Source organism: Pan troglodytes, chromosome 13 (assembly GCF_028858775.2).
Source record: "Pan troglodytes isolate AG18354 chromosome 13, NHGRI_mPanTro3-v2.0_pri, whole genome shotgun sequence".
Taxonomy (NCBI): domain Eukaryota; kingdom Metazoa; phylum Chordata; class Mammalia; order Primates; family Hominidae; genus Pan; species Pan troglodytes.
The window spans coordinates 32489600-32508851 of NC_072411.2; the positions used below are offsets into that span (position 1 = coordinate 32489600).

At 41.0% G+C, this 19252-nt stretch overlaps 1 pseudogene; it reads left to right on the plus strand.

The window, feature by feature from the left end:
* The window catches only part of LOC744297 (POTE ankyrin domain family member G-like), a 91581-nt pseudogene that overhangs the window by 17061 nt on the left and 55268 nt on the right, over positions 1 to 19252 (plus strand).

Here is a 19252-nt window from a genome sequence, read left to right on the forward strand (position 1 = left end):
TCCAATAAACATATTGTAGGAAAACATTCTTGCCAAAAAAAGTGTGTCTTCTTTTCTAAAAAAAAAAAAAAGTTGAACAAGTTTTGTGTAATTCAAAGCTTATTTAAAGTTATGTATAAAACAAGGTAAAAGGAACCAGGAAATAAAAAAAAGATGTAAAGAAAGTTGTAAAGAGGTTGTTTTTGAGGTAAAAAGAGCTTAAAGAGAAATACTATTACCTAAGAAAGAATCCCGTCTAGTAAGTTTAGTCCTAAAGTAAAATACTTGGTTGTTTAAAAAGAGGAGGTGTTCAGAATAAATCAGAAAGTCTGACCATGTCGTAAACAGTCAGTGTAAAGTCACAACAAGGATTTATATGTTTAAAAAACCCAAAAACTTTTATATGATAAAGTTGTCATATTAAGTTTTGGTTTGCTTAGGAAAAAAAACCTGAGATTTTTAAAAAATTGAGGTCATTACATCCATGTGTCTTCCTGTATATGCTTTTAAAATCCTTGCAACATTGAGTTACAGGGCTTTTAACTCCTAGGTCTAAAAAGGACACTAAGTCCTGCTAATCTTAAACACCCACAGCAATTAAAGGCTCGTCTTCAGGCCCCATAGAAGATGCCAATTCAAATAAACTGCTGCATTCCTGAGACACAGGGCAAGAAATGATGAAAGCTATTCAACTCCTCAAGACCCAGGGACTGTTGTGAAAGATGTGGGAGCATAAGATTGTAAGGGCCGATTTTGAAAAATAAAGTAGGTTCAGTTTCTCTATGCATTACTTATTAATGTCAAAGGCACACTGATGCAAAACCAGTATATGGACGCTTGTGTCAGATTAACAAGGTTTTCTTGAAGCATTAACCAACTGCTTAGTACAGGTTATAAAAGGCTGATGGAATTATATTTTGTAATCAAGATTATATTTTATAGATTGTTTACAAAAATTTTTTTTTAAATTTTTTTTATTATACTTTAAGTTTTAGGGTACATGTGCACATTGTGCAGGTTAGTTACATATGTATACATGTGCCATGCTGGTGCGCTGCACCCACTAACTCGTCATCTAGCATTAGGTATATCTCCCAGTGCTATCCCTCCACCCTCTCCCCACCCCACCACAGTCCCCAGAGTGTGATATTCCCCTTCCTGTGTCCATGTGATCTCATTGTACAATTCCCACCTATGAGTGAGAATATGTGGTGTTTGGTTTTTTGTTCTTGCGATAGTTTACTGAGAATGATGATTTCCAATTTCATCCATGTCCTTACAAAGGACATGAACTCATCATTTTTTATGGCTGCATGGTATTCCATGGTGTATATGTGCCACATTTTCTTAATCCAGTCTATCCTTGTTGGACATTTGGGTTGGTTCCAAGTCTTTGCTATTGTGAATAATGCCGCAAACAAATGTAATTGGCTTCATGCTGTTTTTAAAAAATTCTTAAATTATCACTTTGGTTAAATAAATGACTTTACAATGACCTGTAATCCTATTTTTAACATCAAGTGTTTTAAACATTTTATATTTGACAAACTTTCCAAAATCAAATTATATATTATGTCTTTTTCTATCCTAAGTAATCCTTTAAGACATTAGGTTCTCTAAAGTCTAAAAATGACATAATTTGGCTTACCTGCTATAAAACGTTTGGAAACATTGTCAAATATGAAATGGTGTTTGGCTTTCTTTCAGATCCATTTGTATATGTTTTTGGTATATTTCCAAAATGATGGGAAACTCCTGTAATTCTGATATAACTTGGTGTACTTTATTTGTAATAATCATAATTGTTATGTTAAAATCATTGTGTGCCACGGAGGTAACAAATTCACTTGTCAATTGTGTCTTTTAACTATGGCTGCCTTAAATTTTTTTTCATCCACAGATAATTGTCTTGTTTTGTCTCATTTTAAACCCTCTTTATAAGGTGGGTTTATAATCAGTTATAGGACTCTAACAGGTGCACTTAAGTTCAGGTTTTCTGATAATTTTGGAAATTGTTACACTGGAATAAAGCAAAATATTTCAAAATTCTCATGGAGAGCTGAAGTGTTCATGACTATCAAACAGAACAGGAGTTAACTGAGATAACTGAACCAATAGAAAACTGAAGTTATCTTTTTGACTTTTTGCTTAAAGCATTGCTAATACTTTTAGTTTTTCAGAGTTAAGGAAACTTTTATTTACAGCTTTTAACAATAAATTATTGTATATTCCTGTGAACAAAATTTGGAGCATATTTGTTTTTCTCTACCTAATTTCTCCAGAATTTGGAAACTATGAGTATTCTTAATTTATGGCAATATAGTTACTTGCATAAGTGCAAGAAGAATCTGTTTTATTTTGGAATAGGACACAGTTGGAGAATTTGGTTATTTTATCAAGGGTTTGACTGAAATGGTGTGCTTTCCTTTAAGGAATCAAAACTGACTTATCAAGCCAATAAAGCCCTTGGAAAAACTGGCCTCATATTTTGTGTACACAGTCCCTATATAGGATTTTGACCTGTGGTAAATAAAGAATGTCATTTTCTGAGAGGTGCAGAAGCCCCAGGTTTATCTTGGAACCTCAAGAGGAGAGGAAATTCACTGAAATCATAGGTATTTGATGGCACAAATCCATGGCTGGGCTTGGCTTTGAAAAAGTCTTATCTAAGATTCCTGCTATGGAATAAAGTTCCATCAAAGCCAGTTTAAAAGCCTATGTAAAAAATAATGATTGTTGCACTGTATGCAGATAATTAGGCCAAGTATAATAAAGCAAATCAGTTCTAACATGATTCATCTTTAGTAGAAATTTGAAAACTGGAGAGAGAAAAAAATTATTTTTCAAAACTACAGTAGACTTGTTTTTAGATTCTAGTCTTGCCTAATGTTTTTTCAATTTTTATTATTTTCTACAGTTTGGACCGAATTCTAATTTTTCTTGCCTACTAGTCTTTAAAATAATGTTTTCAATTTTTTTTCAATTATTCCTAAACGAAGCGGTGCTTTCTTAAAACCCTGTGAACTGAAGCCAGAACACTTAAACTTCAGAAGAAAATAACAGCAACCTGTTTACATACATAAGCCACTTTCATACCTTCCTACTGAGGTATGGACTGCAGAGTAACGTGGCTTATATTGATTTTTCCAGGATTGTTCTTTTGTTTGTTGTTGTTTTTTCTGCCTTCCTCCCCCCTATTTTAACTTCACAGGATGTGAGACTTCACAACCTGCTAAGAATGAGCATTTAGGACCTACCTATCTAGGAATAAACCCTCCTAGCCATGAGAGATCAGATGAAACCTGAGACCAGAGATTCATTTTCTTGTAAAATGTTTTTTCCAAAAGATTTTTTAAAAAGAAAAGGGGAGAGATGTGAAAGGAAAATATCTTGGGCCCCTAAAATCACTAAGGAAAACTCAGGCTGGAAACTGCTTAGGGCCAACCTGCCTCCCATTCTATTTAAAGTCGCCCCTCTGCTCCCTGAGATAGATGCATATCTGATTGCCTCCTTTGGAGACTAATCAGAAACTCAAAAGAATGTAACCATGTGTGTATCACTCATCTGTGACCTGTAAGCTCCCTCCCTGCTTCCAGTCTTCCTGCCTTTGCTTCAAGTTGTCACATCTTTCTAGACCAAAGCAATGTACTTCTTACATATATTGATTGTTGTCTCATGTCTCCCTAAAATGTATAAAACCAAGCTGTGCCCTGACCACCTTGGGCTCATGTCATCATGACCCTGAGGCTGTGTCACGAGTGTGTTCCCAACCTTGGCAAAATAAACTTTCTAAATTAACCTGAGACCTTCATTTGAGTTTGCTGCTGGACACCCTCATTGTGTTTATTGGCCTGTTTCTCTGTTAATGCCTATCACGAATGGCTTGGGTAACTAAAGCTTTGGAAAGTAATGTAAAGTGGAAGAGTGTGATGGCACTCCACCGACTTTGTGTGTGTAGGAACTGCTTTGGGAATGCGGGGCATTTGATTGTCCCACAGGATTTTTAGTAGTGTGTTGTGATCCTATATGGAAAACAAAAATAGGACATGGTCTGTGTTTTTATTTAAAGGGTGCAACGGACCTTTTTACATGAATCAATGAAACTGCAGGACCTAGCTAGCGTCTGTTTCATGCTACAGTGAGGATTTCTTGATGGAGAGAGCATTCCAAATCCTTTCCAGCAATATTGAATATTATGTTATGATACTGTTAAGCCTAGTCACCCTGCTGTGCCGTACAACACCAGAGTAACTGCGTCTCATCTGAACATCCCTTTGTAGCCATTTCCAATCCTCCCCCCAGCCTCTGGTACCCACTGTTGACATTGCTACTCTATGAGATTGACTTTGTTAGATTCCACGTGCATGAGATTGTGCAGTATTTGTGTTTGTCTTCCTCTGCCTGGTTCATGTTTTTTAACTTAATGTCTTCCAGGTTTTTCCATCTTGCTAGTAGTGAACTGATGTCCGGAAGTTTGATGGCTGAATAGTATACCGTTGTGCATATATCCTTCAATTCCTGCATTTTTTCATCTGTAGAAAAGTAGGTTGATTCCCCATCTTAGTTATTGTCCAGAGTGCTTCATGAAACATGAGAGGGAGATACCTCCTGAAGGTAGGTTTCGTTGGCTTTGCAGGTATACCCAGTGTTGGGATGGCTAGAGGAACTGGTGGTTGTGTTAATTGTTTCAGAAACCTCCAGCTGTCTCCCAGCAGGTATACGAATTTGCATTCAAACCAGTAGTGTGTAATAGTTCCTCTGTCTGCAAATCTACACTGCCCTTATCTTCCAAAGTTTTATTGCTGTTTCTGGTCATACTCGTTCTCTGGGAAGAAACTTTTCTGATGTGGACAAACTTTTCTATTACCTGAGATTCTGTTTCAGGTTTTTTCAGAAATGCCTATGCCAGTCCTTTGGGCATTTTTAGCATGTGTTTTGGTTTTTGTGTTTTTGTCCACTTAGGACCATTAGTTTCTTGAGTATGTTAGATAAGAAGCCCTTCCAGATCCACAGTTTTTCATAATTTTCTTCTAGTCTGCAAGATGCCTTTTATTTGGGTTCAGTATTTTCTGTCCTGTGTTGAAGCTGTGTGAAGCTCTGAAGTTGTCCTTAGTCTCACATGGTCACATTAGCTTTTGTTAGTGGTGATTTCTGTGTCCCTTTGAGAAGAAAAGTGAGATGGCGAAGCCATTGTATGGTCTATGGGTATTTGGTTCCTATGTCTTCCTTTTCTGTTTGTGGCTTAGGTTCACAGGTTCAAGTTTACCCACAGTAGACACACACCCTACGTGTTTTCCTTGGAGATTTTGGTTTCAGGATTGAACTTAGGTGTTCAGTAGATTTTGTGTCGCATTTTGTGTCTTGGGTAAAGGAAGGGTTCGGTCCTTTGCACGTGACCCCTCAGTTTCCTCAACCATTGCGCCTTTGGTGTGCTTTCGGAGGAACAACAAGAATCCCATGGGTTCAGTGTTCATAATTGTGGGTTGATTATTTGGCTTCTTCGTTGTGTCCATTCGGTTGTCTTTCTGTGTTCATGCCACTAATGGATGGATTGGGTCACTGTAGGCTTTTTGTTTTGTTTTGTGTGTTTTCTTCCTTTTTTCTATTTTTATTTTCAAAGCTGGGTTTTCTAAAATGATAGCTACTTTTATTGTGATCGAGGGGTACGCCTGCAGGTTCATTTCACTACATGGCTATACAGTAGAATTTTGATGCTTGGGGTCCTAACGTACCTGTCACCCAGGCGGTGAACACAGCACCAGTTGGGTCTTTCTTCCTCCAAGGCTCCCTGTCTCCCTTTTTTTTCTGTCTGGAAGTACCCAGCGTCTCTTGATTTCATCTTTATGTTGATGTGTATTGGGTGTTGAGCTTCCACTTATAAATGAGAACCTGCAGTGTTTGGTCTTCTGTTCTTGCCTCTGTTGCTTAGCAGAGTGGCCTCCAGTTCCACCCATGTTCCTACCGAGGGCATGATTTTGTTTCTGTGTTTGATTTTCCTTAGTGGCTTTTTAGCATTCTGTGATGTATAGGAACCACATTTTTAAAAATCCAGTTTTCTGTTCGTGGGCATCTAGATCAGTTCCACATCTTTATTGCTGTCAGTAACACTCCCGTGGACATGTGAGTGTCATGTGTCTTTTTGATAGACGCATGTATTTTTCCCTGGGGTAGATGCATGGGGTAGGATTGCTGGGTCAAAGCATAGCTCTGCCTTCCATCCTTTTTTTTTTTCCAGAAATCTTCAGACTGGTTTCCACAGTTTGAGATCTAGTTTGCATTACCTCCAAGAGAATAGCCATGTTTGCTTTTCTCTGCTGCCACACCGTAGCATGTTATGTTTTGACTTGGGACAAATGGCCACTCTGACCAGCGTGTGATGGTACTGGTACCTCATCTTTGATGATTAGTGATGTTGAGCGTTTCCCATGCCTCTTGGAATGGCAATCCGTTGGAAATGTCTTCTCAGTTACTACCCATATGTATGTTGCTCAGGCCACTGTGTGGCCCCAGCACTGTTGGTTTGCATTGGGACTTGGGGATTGTTTGTCGTTGTTAGCCAGGACAAATGTTACACTGCTGTTCCTACAGTGAGTAGTGGGAGTGGGGTATGGGGACATATGCTTATGCCCACAGTTCCATCAGAAATCCCACTGCCTTAAGACACTCTCACGGGAACCCAGTCCCAGCCTTGCAGCACTGGGTAGCCCTGTAGCATTTTGACTTTGGATGTGTCTGCATTGTTGAAGTCACTCAGCATGTTGCCATGCATTTATCCACTTAGGTCAATGTTAAGGGAATTTCATCGCCTCTGCTTCTTCAGTAACTGATGTCTGGTGCATCAACTGAATGCATTTCAGGCTTTTAAGCAGTTCCCACGGATCTATGGGTAAAAAAGGCTTTCACCATGCCCACCTCCTCAGTGAGTGACCAATGTCTCATTGTTAGTGCATCTGATGCACAGAGTTTAGTGGTCTGAGGGAGGTCAGTCACCAAGCAGAGATTGAAATCACATTTGTATTTACATTATTACTTTTCTACAGCTTGGTTCCTTGCAGGGTTTCACACTATTTAGTCTGGATTGAATCCTTGAATTACTTTACTTTGTCTACTAAGGCTTTCAAAGAACTTGATAAACTTGTTCTAATTAGCCAACATATTCATCCATGATGTCCGTATACCAGGTCTAAAAATAAAACATTTCTTAATGCACACAGGACATGGAAGGCAATCTACACATTTTCAAGTGTAGACTTTGCTTGTGACTCTTTTGTGGGGAATAGTCATTGTTACTTTAGGAAAACCCTGAGTTTATCCAACTCTTGTTAGAATTGGATAAGTGTAAAAACCTACAATAGAATGCAAGTGTGAGAGCCAAGTCCTCTGGTAAAATAAACTCAAATTATTCTTTATATATGACTGGTCATTGTATTAATAAAATCAGTTTGTTTTGGCTGAAACACATGGTTGGCCTTTACAATAGATGTGAAAATGGGCTTATAGAACCTTGCTCTTTATTGTGAATATTAGGTTGTATTTATTGCCAAACTCTTTCAACAGCTTCTAAGCAGTGAATTTTCAGTGTGTTGTTGTTCTCCAAGTACAAGCAGCCACTTCAGTTTTACCACATTCATCTCCCACACACTGATGAACCATATGGAGACAGCAGGAATTGCAGTAGAACCAGAGGGAGTAGTTAGGACAGACATTCTGATTCATTCATTCTGATTCTCACTATTGTCAGTGAGTAAAATTCATTGAATTTTTCTTCTGATGAATAAAATGGACAATTTTCTCAGTGCAATGGCTTACTTTTGGAAGAGCAGCCCTAAAGACTTTACTACTGATCAGTAAAGTCTAAACTGCTTTCTGTGTATTTTTTTAATTCAACTTTTATTTTAGATTGAATAAAAATGTGCAGGTTTATTGTGTGATACTGAGTTTTGGGGTACGATTGAAGCCATCACTAAGGTAGTGAGCATCTCACCTTCTCCTTCTCTTCACTCCGTTACAGAGAATAGACCCTCCCAGTCTTCAGTGCACTCTAAATACTGGCTAATTCTGGCCAATGGAAGGCATCTGTGGAAGAAAAAAGTCTCAGGTCATGTGCTATCTGTCTTTATTCACTGTGACATATTAGGTAATGGTCACAGCCACTCACCATGGCCCCAGTTTTTAATAACATGACCCTGCTTTTGTGTTCCAGTAACTTCTGTTGTTTTCCCAGTCCTAAGTATGATAGAAACTTCCTGCTGCTGCTAATCTCTGGGTTCCATTTAAAATCCTTCCATCACGTGAATACTATGCTGTGTACTAAATTTTTCCATAAATAAATACTTAGAATTATTTTTGCCTACTTATTTTGCCCCTTAGTGATATGTTTTAAAAACACTTAAAATGTGTTACAATATATTTAGAAAATGTAGGGAATGACATTTTTACTTTCATCAGCATTTATGCTAGCATTTATGGAGCAATGCTATCTAAAGTATTTTTAGTAATTTAAACATTATAATACATATGCTTTTGATTCCTTTGTTTCCATGTAAATAAATATACTTGCGATGTTCAGTAAATAGTATTGAATACACGTTTCATGTATATAATATAAAGTTATGATTTTTTTTAAACAGTACATCATATTTGCTTGTTGGCTTTATGATAACTTAGAAATAATATTCTGGATTAACTGTGTGACTCATGAGAGAGTTTGTGCAACTATGTTTCCAAATTTACTTGATTTTCAAGACTTACACTAGAACTGTGCGAACAAGGTAATAAGTAAGCATATGTATTAATACCACCTTTGGTCAACTCTTGGGTAGCCCCAATGGTAGTGTAGGAATTAACATAATTTTTCCTACTAAAAGTATTGGATTTGTTTTGAGAGACCACAGTTAAAAATCATTGACATACAAAGTATAAAAATTGTTAGATTAAAAAATTTTTAATGCATTTCAAGTGGTTTTATAGAAAAATAATTATCTAACTTGGTTTATGTTGATAGGTTGTTTTCTTGGATAAGACCTAGACAAAGAGAAAGGGAGAGTAGTGATAAATGTCCAGGTTTTCAAGTTGAAAAGTAACAATCAGTGTATTACAACAGATGGATGTGATGTCAGATTACAAATGCTGAAAATGTTATATGTAATCATGTAGCCAGAGTAATTATACAAGGTAAAGAAAGGAAAGGCATCCAAATAGGAATGAGGCTGGAGTGCAGTGCCACCATCTCAGCTCACTGCAACCTCCACCTCCCGGGTTCAAGTGATTTTCCTGCCTCAGCTTCCCAAGTAGCTGGGACTACAGGCGTGTGCCACCACGCCTGGCTAATTTTTGTATTTTTTTTTTTTTTTTTTTTGATCATTCTTGGGTGTTTCTCGCAGAGGGGGATCTGGCAGGGTCACAGGACAATAGTGGAGGGAAAGTCAGCAGATAAACAAGTGAACAAAGGTCTCTGATTTTCCTAGGCAGAGGACCCTGCGGCCTTCCGCAGTGTTTGTGTCCCTGGGTACTTGAGATTAGGGAGTGGTGATGACTCTTAACGAGCATGCTGCCTTCAAGCATCTGTTTAACAAAGCACATCTTGCACCACCCTTAATCCATTCAACCCTGAGTGGACGCAGCACATGTTTCAGAGAGCACAGGGTTGGGGGCAAGGTCACAGATCAACATGAGCCCAAGGCAGAAGAATTTTTCTTAGTACAGAACAAAATGAAAAGTCTACCATGTCTACCTCTTTCTACACAGACACGGCAACCATCCGATTTCTCAATCTTTTCGCCACCTTTCCCCCTTCTTTCTATTCCACAAAACCGCCATTGTCATCATGGCCCGTTCTCAATGAGCTGTTGGGTACACCTCCCAGATGGGGTGGTGGCCGGGCAGAGGGGCTCCTCACTTCCCAGTAGGGGCGGCCGGGCAGAGGCGCCCCTCACCTCCCGGATGAGGCGGCTGGCCGGGCGGGGGGCTGACCCCCCCACCTCCCTCCTGGACAGGACGGCTGGCCGGGTGGGGGGCTGACCCCCCAACCTCCCTCCCGGACGGGGCGGCTTGCCGGGCGGGGGGCTGAGACCCCCACCTCCCTCCCGGACGGGGCAGCTGGCCGGGCGGGGGGGCTGACCCCCCCCACCTCCCTCCGGGCCGGGGCGGCTGGCTGGGCAGAGGGGCTCCTCACTTCCCAGTAGGGGCGGCCGGGCAGAGGCACCCCTCACCTCCCAGATGGGGCGGCTGGCCGGGTGGGGTCTGACCCCCCCACCTCCCTCCCAGACGGGGCGGCTGGCCGGGCGGGGGGCTGACCCCCCCCACCTCTCTCCCGGCCGGGGCGGCTGGCCGGGCAGAGGGGCTCCTCACTTCCCAGTAGGGGCGGCTGGGCAGAGGCGCCCCTCACCTCCCGGACGGGGTGGCTGGCCGGGTGGGGGGCTCAGCCCCCCACCTCCCTCCCGGATGGGGCGGCTGGCCGGGCGGGGGGCTGACCCCCCACCTCCCTCCCAGACGGGGCACTGGCCTGGCGGGGGGCTGACCCCCACCTCCCTCCTGGATGTGGTGGCTGCTGGGCGGAGACGCTCCTCACTTCCCAGACGGGGTGGCAGCCGGGCGGTGGGGCTCCTCACTTCTCAGACGGGGCGGTTGCCAGGCGGAAGGTCTCCTCACTTCTCAGACTGGGCGGCCGGGCAGAGACGCTCCTCACCTCCCAGACGGGGTCGCGGCCTGGCCGAGGCGCTCCTCACATCCCAGATGGGGCGGCGGGGCAGAGGCACTCCCCACATCTCAGACGATGGGCGGCCGGGCAGAGACACTCCTCACTTCCTAGATGGGATGGCGGCCGGGGAGAGGCACTCCTCACTTCCCAGGTGGGATGGCGGCTGGGCAGAGATGCTCCTCACTTTCCAGACTGGGCAGCCAGGCAGAGGGGCTCCTCACATCCCAGACGATGGGCGGCCGGACAGAGATGCTCCTCACTTCCCAGACGGGGTGGCGGCCGGGCAGAGGCTGCAATCTCCGCACTTTGGGGGGCCAAGGCAGGCGGCTGGGAGGTGGAGGCCGTAGCGAGCCGAGATCACGCCACTGCACTCCAGCCTGGGCACCATTGAGCACTGAGTTAACGAGACTCCGTCTGCAATCCCGGCCCCTCAGGAGGCCGAGGCTGGCGGATCACTCGTGGCTAGGAGCTGGAGACCAGTCCGGCCAACACAGTGAAACCCACCAAAAAAACATGAAAACCAGTCAGGCGTGGCGGCGTGAGTGCAATCGCAGGCACTCGGCAGGCTGGGGCAGGAGAATCAGGCAGGGAGGCTGCAGCGAGCCGAGATGGCAGCAGTACAGTCCAGCTTTGGCCCGGCATGAGAGGGAGACTGTGGAAAGGAGAGGGAGAGGGAGACAGGAGACGGGAGATGGGAGACGGGAGAGGGAGAGGGAGACGGGAGAGGGAGACGGGAGAGGGAGACGGGAGACGGGAGAGGGAGACGGGAGAGGGAGACGGGAGACGGGAGAGGGAGACGGGAGAGGGAGATGGGAGATGGGTCTCCAATGTAATGATTCTTGGTTTCAACTCTAATTTTTGTATTTTTTAAGTAGAGACAGGGTTTCACTGTATTGGCCAGGCTGGTCTCGAACTCCTGATCTCATGATCCACCCGCTTTGGCCTCCCAAAGTGCTGGGATTACAGGCATGAGCCACCGCAGCCAGCCAACATAGAGATAATCTTAAAGACTCCATAAAAAAGAAAAAAAGGGTTAAAGCTGATAAACACATTCAAAGTTGAGAATTACAAAATCAGCGTACAAATAGTATTCTTGTTTCTATACACCAGTGACAAACTATTAACTGAAAAACAAATTAATGAAGTAATTCATTTTATAACAGTATCATAACAAATATAAGTAAATAAAAGACTAAGGAGTAATTTTAATGAAGGATGTGAAATATTTGTATACTGAAAATTTATAGCTTTGTTGAAAGAAATTGAAAGTGACATAAATAAGTAGAAAAACATCCCATATTTATGGATTTGAAAAATTAATATTGTCAAAATTTCAATGCTAACAAAAGCAATCTGCAGATTAAAGGCAATCACTATAAAAATCCAATGCCATTCTTCACAGAAATAGAAAAATTAGTCCTAAAATCTGAGTGGAACCACAAAAGACACTGAAAAACCAAAGCAATCTTGAGCAAAAAGAACAAAGCCAGAGGCATCAGACTACTTGATTTCAAATGATATTAAAAAGTTATAGTACTTAAAACAGCATAGCACTGGCATAAAAACAGACACCTAGACCAGTGTGAAGGAATATAGAACCTATAAATAAATCCATGTGTCTGTGGTCAATTGATTTTTGGTAAAAGGACAAAGAATACACAATGGGGAAAGAAAATTCTCTTTAATAAATAATGTAGAGAAAAACTGACTATTCACATACAGAAGAATAAAATTGGATCGTTATTTCACTCTTTATACCAACATCAATTAGCAATGGATGAAAGACTTAAATATAAACTTGAAACTGTAAAACCACTACAAGCAAAGATAGGAGAAAACCATATGACAGTGGCCTCAGCTATGATTTTCTACAGATGACCCCAAAAGTACAGGCAACAAAAGCAAAAATACACAAACGAGATTCCATAAAACTAAGAAGCTTCTCTGCACAGCAAAAGGAACAGTAATAGAGTGAAGAGACAACCCACAAATGGGAAGAGAATGTTTTTAAACCATACCTCAGGTAAGGGGTTCATACCAATAATATGTAAGGAACTCAACCCAGAAATGAGAAAACAAGCTTACTAAAAAATAAGTAAAGGACTTGAATAGACATTTTCTAAAAACAGACATACAGAAGGCCAGATTTTTATTAAAAATGTTGATAAAAAACATCAACATTCCTAATTATTAGAGAAATAGAAGTCAAAACCACGAAGATATTACCTCATAGTTGTTACTGAGGTTATTATAAAAAAGATGTGGCCGGGCATGGTGGCTCACACCTGAAATCCCAGCACTTTGGGAGTCCAAGGCAGGTGGATTGCCTGAGGTCAGGAGTTCCAGACCAGCCTGGCCAACATGGTGAATCCCCGTCTCTACTAAAAATACAAAAAATTAGCTGGGTGTGGTGGCACGCACCTGTAATTCCAGCTACTCGGGAGGGTGAGGCAGAAGAATCGCTTGAACCTGGGAGGTAGAGGTTGCAGTGAGCCAAGATCGCGCCACTGCACTCCAGCCTGGGTGACAGAGCAAGACTTCATCTCAGTAAATAAATAAATAAATAAATTAAAAAATGATGGAATATAACTGTTGATTAGAATGTGGAGAAAACCGTTGTATACTGTTGGTCAGAATTGAAATTATTACCACCAACTTGGAAAATAGTATGAAGCTTTCTCAAGAATTTATAAATATATTTACATTATGATTCATCAGTGCATCTTCTGGATATATGTCTAAAGAACTTAAAATCAGTATGTCAAAGAGACAACTGCAATTTCATGTTCATTGCAGAGTTATTCATAATAGCTGTGATTTAGAAACAACCTAAGTGTTTATCAACTGAAGAATGGATAAAAAATATGTGAAAAATTGAAACCCTTATACACAGCTGATGAGACTTTAAAACAGTCTGGCAGTTCTTCAAAAGGATAAATACAGAATTGCCACATGACTCAGTAAATTAACTCTTGTGTATACACCAAAAAGAAATTAAAACAAATGCCTACACAAAAAGTAGCAAACAAGTATTTGTAGCAACAAGAAGTAGGAAATAACAACAATGTCCATGAATTGCGGAATGGATTAATAAAATGTGGTCTGTCCATAAAATATAATAGTATTTGGCAATAAAAAAGGAAAAAGGTATTAATACATGCTCCAAAAAGGATGAACATTGAAAACAGAAGTGAAAGCAGTGAGTCACACGTAACTATATATTATTATGATTCCATTTACATGAGATGTCCAGAATAGGCAAATCCTTAGTTAGGAAGTAGATGGATGGTTGCCTAGGGCTGGGAGGGGTTTAAAGGAAGAGTGGGGAAAATGGGGAAAGATTGCTAATGGGTGCAAGGTTTCTTTTAAGGAGCATAAAAATGTTCTAAAATTATATTGTGATTGTTTATCCACCTACTTAATACTCTAAAAAATTAAAGTTTACACTTTAAAAGAGTGAATTAATATATAAATTATATCTCAATGAACCTGTGAAAAAAGTAAAAAAGTATGTGATATGCATACACAGATACACAAAAACTTCTTTTTATTGTATTTTTTTATTTGGGGAACAGGCGGTGTTTGATTATATGAGTAAGTTCTTTAGAGGTGGTTAGTGAGATTTTGGTGCACCCAACACCTGAGCAGAATACGCTGTATCCAATTTGTAGTCTTTTATTCCTCACCCGCTTCCCACCCTTTCCCCCAAGTCCCCAAAGTCCATTGTAGTAGTCTAATGCCTTTGCATCCTCATAGCTTAGCTCCCACTTGTGGGTGAGAGCATACTGTGTTTGGTTTTCCATTCTTAAGTTACTTAGAATAGTAGTCTCCGATCTCATCTTGCTGTGAATGCCATTATTTTTTTCCTTTTTATGGCTGAATAGTATTCCATGGTGGGTGGGTGGGGGTGTGTGTGTGTATACTATATCTATAATATATATCATAATATCTTAATCTCATTGATTGATGGGCATTTGGGCTGGTTAAGTATTTTTGCAGTTGTGAATTGTGCTGCTGTAAACGTGTGTACAAGTATCTTTTTCATATAATGACTTCTTTTCCTCTGGTAGATAACTCAGTAATGGAATTGCTGGATTAAATGGTAGTTCTACTTCTAGTTCTTTAAGAAATTTCCACGCTGTTTACCGTAGTGGTTGTACTAGTTTACATTTCCACCAGCGGTGTAAAAGTGTTATTTTGTCACCATATCCCCACCCAGAAGTATTATTTTTTGATGTTTTGATTATGGCCATTCTTGCCAGGAGTAAGGTGGCATGGCATTGTGGTTTTGATTTGCATTTCCCTGATCATTAGTGATGATGAGCATTTTTTCATGTTTGTTGGCCATTTTTATATCTTCTTTTGAGAATTGTCTATTTAAGTCCTTATCCCATTATTTGAAGGGATTGGTTTTTTTTCTGCTGAGTTCTTTGTAGATTCTGGATATTAGTCCTTTGTCAGATGTATAGATTGTGAAGATTTTCTCCCATTCTGTGGGTTGTCTGTTTACTCTGCTAATTATTTCTTTTGCTGTGCAGAAACTTTTTGGTTTAATTAAGTCTCACCTGTTTATCTTCATTTTGTTGTCGCACTTGCTTTTGGCTTCTTGGTCATGAAGTCTCTGCCTCAGCCAGTGTGTAGAAGGATTTTTCCAATGTTATTTTCTAGAATTTTTATGGTTTCAGGTCTCAGATTTAAGTTGACTTTTGTATAAGGTAAGAGATGGGGATCTAGTTTCATTTTTTGGCATGTGGCTTGCCAATTATCCAAGCACCATATGTTGAGTAGATTGTCCTTTCCCCACTTTATGTTTTTGTTTGCTTTGTCAAAGATCAGTTGACTGTAAGTATTTGGGTTTATTTCTGGGTTCTCTATTCCATTTCATTGGTCTATGTGCCTATTTTTATACCAGTATCATGCTGTTTTGCTGACTGTGGCCTTGTAATATAGATTGAAGTCAGGTAATGTAATGCCTCCAGATTTGTTCTTTCTGCTTAGTCTTGCTTTGGCTATGCGGGCTCTTTTTTGGTTCCGTATGAATTTTCAAATTATCTTTTATAGTTCTGTGAAGGATGATGGTGATACTTTGATGGAAATTGCTTTGAATTTATAAGTTGCTTTTGGTGTTATGCTCATTTTTGCAATATTGATTTTACCCATCCATGAGCATGAGAGGTGTTTCCATTTCTTTACGTCATCTGTGATTTCTTTCAGCAGTGTTTTGTAGTTTTCCTTGTAGAGGTCTTTTACTTCCTTGTTAGGTATATTCCTAAGTATTTTATTTTAGTTTTTTGCAGCTATTGTAAAAGGGGTTAAATTCTTGATCTGATTCTCAGCTTGCACATTGTTGGTGTATAGCAGATCTTTTGATTTGGGTACATTAATTTTGTGTCCTGAATTTTTGCTAAAATTATTTATCAGTTTTAGGAGCTTTTTGGAGGAGTCTTTAGGGTTTTCTGGGTATACAATCATATCTTCAGCAAACAGAGACAATTTCACTTCCTCTTTACTGATCTGGATGCCCTTTATTTCTTTCTCTCATTCGATTGCTCTGGCTGGGATTGTCAGTGCTATGTTGAATAGAAGTGGTGAGAGTGGGCATCCTTGTATTTATTGTTGCAGTTCTCAGAGCAAATGCTTCTAACTTTTCCCCATTTAGTATTATGTTGGCTGTGGGATTGTCATAGGTGGTTTTTATTACCTTAAGGTATGTCCCTTCCATGCATGTTTCGCTGAGGGTTTTAATTATAAACAGATGCTGGATTTTGTCAAATGCCTTTTCTGTGTCTGTTGAGATGCTTATGTGACTTTGCTTTTAATTCTGTTTATGTGATTATCACATTTATTGACTTGCCTGTGTTAGACCGGAAGAGCTGGGGTGTTCTCAGGAGCCACCGTGTGCCGCGGCAGCTGCGGGATAACTTGAGGCTGCATCCTGGGGAAGAAACACCTCCTGTCCGTGGCGCTGACGGCTGAGGACAGAGCTTCGGTGTGGCTTCTCTGCGACTGGCTTCTTCGGGGAGTTCTTCCTTCATAGTGAGTACAGAAGCTTTCATTTTCTGGAATGTTCTACGTAGTCCTGCTAGGTTCTCCTTTTCTTTTTTCTCTCTTTCCATCTTAGTATGAATTTTACAGTAGTACTCATTCCCTGAGGGCTTTCGAGGTTGGAAAGAGTAGGGGGCTTTAGGGCTGTTTCTGAGGGAGACTCCCCTTGTAGATGGAGAGAGAGGAAAGCTCTGGCTGTGGGAGGAAGGGGAAGCCCGGCCCAGGTGGGGTTTTGGGGCCAGGCTCCAGTTAGGCTGCCTTGCATCCACGCCTCAGGTGGAAGGAAAGGATCCCAGCCACCTCTAGGGTTTGCTGATATTTTAATTGTTTTTATTTTTTTGGAGATAGGATCTGGCCCTGTTGCCCATGCTGGAGTGCAGTGTCAGATCTCAGCTCACTGCAACCTCCACCTTCTGGGCTCAAGGGATTCTCCAGCCTCAGCCTCCCCAGTAGCTGGGCCTGTGCCACCATGCCCAGCTACTTTTTTTTTTTTTTTTGTATTTTTGGTAGCCACGGGGTTTCACCATGTTGCCCATTTTGAGCTTTCGAACTTCTGAGCTCAAAGCAATCCTCCTGCTTCGGCTTCCCTAAGTGCTGGGATTACAGGTGTGAACTACTGTTCCCGGTCTGCTGAATTTTGTTTTTCATGTATTTTTGATAGAGACAGGGTTTCACCATGGTGCCCAGGCTGGTCTCAAACTTCTGAGCTTAAAGCAGTCCTCTCGCCTTGGCTTCCTAAAGTGCCGGGATTACAGGCATGAACTACTGCATGTGGTCTACTGAATTTTTACATTTGTTTCCCAGCCGTCGGGACATAGGGGCCACTTTTCTCAACACCCTCCCGCCCCCCACCCCCGCCCCAGCAGCATCTGCCTAATTCTGTCCCTCTAGTCAGGGCCACCTGACTGGGGAAAGCTCCCTTCCGTGTGGTTTAATGTCTTCTTTGCAGAAATGTGTATTCAGGTTCCCTGCTCGGTTTTGGATGGATCATTTTAGTACTGTTAGTGTGTGGCATATTTTCTGTAACAACCCCTTAGGATATGTGATTCCTCAAAACGTTCTCCCAGCCTTTCTCTTTGGGCTCATTGTTTCCTTTTCCTTGCAAAAACTTCACTTTGATGTAGCCATGCGTGTTTTTTTATGGCCAGGCATGATGGTTCATGCCTGTAATCCAAGCACTTTGGGAGGCCAAGGTGGGCAGATCACTTGAGCCAAAGAATTTGAGACCAGCCTAGGCAACATGGCAAAACTTCTTCTCTACAAAAAGATATGAAAAATTAGCCAGGCATGGTGGTGTGTGCCTGTAGTTCCAGCTATTCAGGAGGCAGAGGTGGGAGGATCACTTGTGCTGGAGAGGTCAAGGCTGCAGTGAGCCATGATCATGCCACTGCACTCCAGCCTGAGTGACAGAGTTAATCTCTTTAGTAACATTCATTTCAATAAGAGTGAAATGACATCTGAGTTTGGTTTTGAAGTACTTTTTTTGATGAATAGTGATGTTGAGGACCTTTTCTCTGACCTGTTAGTTTTATGTCATCTTTGTAGATATCTCTATTCAAGTTCTGTGCTCAATATGAGTTTGGATATGTATTTTATGCTACTTAGTATTGCTTTTTTCTGTGTACATGTTTGGTAACAACAATTTGTCACTTCTACGATTCCCTCAAATTTCCTAACAATTTTTTTTGAGACAGAGTCTCATTCTCTTACCCAGGCTGGAGCACAGCGGCATATCAGGGATTGTGAGTCCTCCAACTTAGTTTCTATTTCTCAGGGTTCCTTAGACATTCAGGGCCATTTCCATGTGATCATTAGCATTGTGTATTCACATTTCTTAAATTTCTGTGCATAATAAAGTATATAATTAGAGAGTCTGCTGGGACTGTTTTTCCTCTGGGACATTTTGGTAAATGTATATTTTTAGTAATGATCAAATCAGGGTACTTGCTCTATCTGTTCTCTCATACAGGTATTGTTTCTCTGTTGTGATAACATTCAAATTGCTGCCTTCCAGCTTTTTTGAAAAATGTCTTATTTTGTTAACCAGAGTCACCCAGCTGTGGTATAGAACACAAGAATGTATTTGTCCCAACTAACTGCAACTTTGTTTCCATAACCAGTCCTTCCATCTCCTCCTTCCCCTCTCCTCAGAAAACCACTACTGTACCTTTTACTTAATGAAGCAAAGTTTTTGGATTCCATATAAGTGAGAATTTGCTTGTTTTTCTATGCCAGGCTTATTTTATTTAACAATATATTTTTCAGGTTCATCCATATGGCTCCAAATGAAAATTATATTATTTTGTTATGGATGAAGAGTATTACGTTGTGCAGATATACTGCAGTGTCTTCATCTCTTGATGTGTGGTTGGGTAGGTAGGTTGATTCCATATCTCTCCTATATTGTGAATAGCGCTTCATAAAGCATGGGAAGGTAGATAGTTTTTTACGGAACCAGCTGCCTTTGCTTTAAATGCATACCCAGTGTGAGAAACTCCCAAGTTTTTTTCACAGTATATACACCAACTT